Source organism: Chrysemys picta, chromosome 20, assembly GCF_011386835.1.
Source record: "Chrysemys picta bellii isolate R12L10 chromosome 20, ASM1138683v2, whole genome shotgun sequence".
Lineage (NCBI taxonomy): Eukaryota > Metazoa > Chordata > Testudines > Emydidae > Chrysemys > Chrysemys picta.
Window position 1 is genome coordinate 10,867,758 of NC_088810.1, and position 4,756 is coordinate 10,872,513.

A 4,756-nucleotide genomic window follows, 5' to 3' on the forward strand; every position below is an offset into this window, starting at 1 on the left:
CTGGTTGGGCCTGGTGCTCTGGGAACCTCAGAGTGGGCAGAAGAACCAGCACCAATACGCCTGGCTCAGCAGCGGGGGCAGGGTACAAAGATGCTTGGCATGGCGCTGAGTTAGCGCGTGTCTGGATAAGGCAGGGAGGGGGGGGGAGGAATGGGGCAGGAGATTTCACCTGCTGGAGGGAGGAGGGACAGCTTGGCTGTTTGCCAGGGGCTGGGGGGTGTCTGGGTTGTTCCAGGGGTGGACGTGGTTGGCCTGGCTGGTGTCTGGGAACCCCTGATGTGTCACCGCAGTGGGCTCTGGCCAGGAAAGGAGGGGGGCGGGCTCTGTTTTCGGCTGCCCCTGTAGCCCATCAGGGTCTCCGCAGCCCAGTCGCCACGTCTTCTCAGCCCAGGGGTCAGTCAGCACAGGGTGGCTTTGCACAAACCCCAGCTCAGCCCAGGCTGGCGGCTGGCCCCATGGGCTGTCTGAAGGAGGGAGTCTGTGTAGGGAGACAGGGCAGCAAAGCCACGCACAATGCCCCCAGGCCCGGTCTGTAAGTGGGGAGCCCGTGCAGGGATTTGAATCAAACTCTGCTCCTCTCAGCCTCAGGGTGTGGGATACACCCCCTGCCCCTTTATCACTAGTGAGGTAACATTCCCTGGCCCCGGGCTGGGATCAGCACCCTATTGTGCTGGCACCTGGTGGTCAGTCAGGGTATTTCACAGAGGGTGTTTCCCTCCCGGTACACGTAAGAAGGTATAAAACAAAACATTGGTTAAGTTTACCGCTCAGCTGATTACTCAAATCATCTGTTTTATGGGTCTCTTGATATCGACTGCTTAACAAAAGAAAAGGACTCAAGAATTAGACATGATTTTAGTTTTATTGGCTACACTTAAAAACAACCAATAGAATAGGATTCAAGAATGCAAATAGCACTGGTTCATGATTGGACTGAGATAAGCTGGTCGATACAATAATCATCCCGGTTTTAAGAATCACATAATACATCCATAACAGAAAACAGGAAAACCCCTACTCAACAATTATCCTGCGAAGGTGACTGTTTGGAATTTTGACTGAGTCCCTTAAAGCAGAAGGAACACATTCAAGCCCATTAGTTAAACTCTCCACTGTTACTTGACTCAACAGTGGAGAACAATTCTAGGCTAATGCATAAGACAACTTGAGCAATTCCTCACATGCCAACCCACCATAGTCTCTTTCCCAATGGATCTGTTGTGGTTACCCCTTTTCACCAATATTCACACCAGTTATATTAGCTCAGGATCTGATAAACACCCCTAACCACCTAACAAGAGCACCTATAGTTTTATGACAGGCTGCTCGCGGTTCAAAAGGCTTTCAAGCACAGTCTTATTTGATGTCTGTTTACACCTAGAACTCGACAGGCAGCGCGCAGCTATTAACTACATGGGATGTACACTGTTTAGGAATTGTAACTAGTTCTATTTAAAAGCTACAACAAACTTTATCAAAACAAGGGCACAAACTATAACTGTTACAATCTATACACCACGTACACAAGCATGTACATGTCCTCAGTAATTAGGTATCCAGCTGAGGAAGGAGTCAAGTGACTGATTTGGGTCCTTGCCAAAGAGAAAGGCTGTATGTTACTTATCACCAAATCTTTGCTCAGCTGTCAGCTTTCATCAGCTCCATTACTGATCACGGCAGGGCTGACACTGCAAACACAGGTGGAGTGAAGGACGGAGATTGTGTCTTCCTCATGTGCTAACAGGCAACCCAAGCTGCTGGAAAAGAGAGAGAGAGAGTTAAAGGTGCCTAACTGAGAGGTATTTAATGTCTCCAGGAGTGAGGATTCCCAGGTGGCCGGCTCAGAATTTGAGGCTTCTCAGCTTTCAGGAAGTGATGTGCTGAAGGAGACAAGCCATTTTATTCCCTTTCTGCTGTGAGTTCAACTTGGTTCCTCTGCTTGGAGAAGCTGGCAGGTCAGGTGGCAGCTGAGCGGTGGTTTTCTGAATGCCCAGGGTGCCCCATGTTGGACTTGGGGGATTAAAACGACAGTTAGGCACCAAACTCCTTTTCATGGATCTAGCCCTGAAGACGCAGTTGTACCAGACTTCACAGGAAAAACAACGAGGAGTCCTTGTGGCATCTTAGTGACTAACACATTTATTTGGGCATAAGGTTTCGTGGGCTAGAACCCACTTCATCAGATGTATGGAGTGAAAAATACAGGAGCAGGTATTAATACATGAAAAGATGGGAGTTGCCGTACCAAGTGTGAGGTCAGTCTAACAAGACAATTCAATTAACAGCAGGATACCAAGGGAGGAAAAATCACTTTTGTAGTGGTAATGAGAGTGGCCCACTTCAAATAGTTGACAAGAAGGTGTGAGTAACAGTAGGGGGAAATTAGTTTTAGGTTTTGTAATGACCCATCCACTCCCAGTCTTTATTCAGGCCTAATTTGATGGTGTCCAGTTTGCAAATAATTCCAGTTCTGCAGTTTCACGTTGGAGTCTGTTTTTGAAGGTTTTTTGTTGAACAATCGCCACTTTTAAGTCTGTTATTGAGTGACCAGGGAGATTGAAGTGTTCTCCGACTGGTTTTTGAATGTTGTGATTCCTGATGTCCGATTTGTGTCCATTTATTCTTTTGCGTAGAAACTGTTCGGTTTACAGATTCTGTTTCACATGAGGCCAGGGTGAGTGAGCCAAGCAGAGATACTGGAGCATCGTCTTCTTCTCAGAACATTTCTCCTGGATTCATAGAATGGTTTAGAGACCAGCTCCATTCCAGTTAGTTTTGCCTGAAAAGAAACTATCTAACCTGACATAGTGTTGGTGGAAGGGACAAGCTTTTGATTCACCAGAATCCTGTCTGATCTGATCTGGTTGGTCTCTCTGCTGTTTGTCAGTTTAGGGTGTCATTTTGTTGTTGCTGGGCTCACCCACCTCTAGAGATTCTGACAGGGCTGGGCCAGGTGTGTCTGGTTTTCTGTGGGCATGCATAGCCGGTCTTGGTGCTGTTATATGGACTCTTCAGCTTTGGGTTCAAGAGCCTTGGTCAGAACTTTCTGAGCATCTTCTGCAGCCTCATCCAGAAAGCTCTTCAGCATGTAGTACATGGTCACAAAAGAAATTCCTCCCCCGGCTAGGGAGCCAAGGACTGGTAGAAAATTAAGAATTAATTCCAGCACCATCAGTGCTCCACATAGAGATCTGGAAAGTACAGTCAGTACAAACTCTTTTGTTACTTCTGAGGCCAGTGGAGACTTTTTGATAACAGATTTCAGCTCTGCAACAGGCTTGTCAACCTGCTCAGCCAGTCTAGTGAGAGACTCATCATCCAAGCCAAAGGCCTCACAGTAACGCTTCATGTGACCCACCAAGATGGCTACATCACAGACGAGAGAGAGGCCTGGAACAGGAACAGCACCAATACCACATGACAATAGGGCCACTGCCCAAATATGCTCCTGCAGTTCAGCCTTTTTCTTCTCCAGGATCTTTGCTGAGATGTTGGGCATGGCCAGGATGAAAACGTGTCTCTTCTGATCATCCAGCTCATTCTCCAGGGTCTCCTGCAGGAGCTGGAAATCATAGTTGGCCAATTCCAAGTTGCAGAGCAGGAAACCCGCGGGGAGGCCTCACCTGCTTCTCTCAGGTTCTTTATGCACTCCTCCCTGATCTCCTGCAGGGTTCTCGCCTCATTGAAATTCTTTTTCCTTTTTTCAGCATTCAAGTCAATATCCACTTTGGAGCGCACGTAGTAAAACCTCTTTCCCATCTTGTGAATCTCACGGGCCAGGGTGATGTGGTGGGAAGTGAAGCGCGTAGCACTGACGATGATGAAGAAGTTGTAGTTGTTGAATTTTACCTGATTAAGGTATTTGTCTGCCTGAAATCTTGGTGTCCCAATTCCTGGCAGGTCCCATAGTTTTACATTTGGGAGTCTGGGGTGTGGATAAGCCTTTGGCTCCATCGTTGTTTGGGTCACCCCAGTCTTAGCAGCTCCTTCATCGTCATCATGCAGGCCCAGGATGGCGTTGATGAAGGATGATTTCCCTGCACCTGACTCTCCCGTGATGGCGATGTCCAGTGGGGTGTTTTCTAATGACTCCAGCTTCTTCTGAAGTTCAGCAGCTGCTGCCGTGAGGTTTCCTCTCCCAACAACGGCTTTCAGTTCTTCAATTTCCCTTGTGGAGAGTCTACCAGCCATGGCAGCCTTTGGTGGTGGCTCAGTTGTTCTTACCACTGATCTTAGAAAAAGGAAAAGAAAAATTCCAGTGATTTATTTTTATTAGGATAAATCAGATCAACCCCTTTCCTTCAGAACCTGCGACTGGCTGGGGGAAAGGTTCATTTTGACATCAATTTTAACCGTATGAGGTTGTAATAAAGTTTAACACAGGCTGATTTTCCTAGAAGCAAACACCCAACCTTTAGCAATAGCAGATGCTCTGGGACATTTGATTCAATTAAAGAGGGGAAATAAACAGCTAAAGTTCAGTTCAAACCCACCTGCTCAGTACACTATATTTTCAAAACTGGCCATCTATAAAACCAGGGAGAGGAGGTTGGCCGATGGAGTATCCTGTGACTGTGGGGCCTATTTCCGGTCCTCCGTCCATTCATGTATCCGGAGCACTGGGTGCTGTCCGGGGTTCTCTGCTCCGTGTCCCCCTCTGGTTCACTTTGTTTGACCCTTTGACCGCACTCCTGTCCCTGTTCTTTTATTAGTTAAAAAAAAACCCCACATGGTGGGAGTGTCACAGAATGAGCAC

The 4,756-nt window shown here is 47.5% G+C and overlaps 1 pseudogene; it reads right to left on the reverse strand.

Annotated features, from left to right (window-relative positions):
- Positions 1–2,579: 2,579 nt before the first annotated feature.
- Positions 2,580–4,227, reverse strand: LOC101940814 (interferon-inducible GTPase 5-like; annotated as a pseudogene).
- Positions 4,228–4,756: the final 529 nt, after the last annotated feature.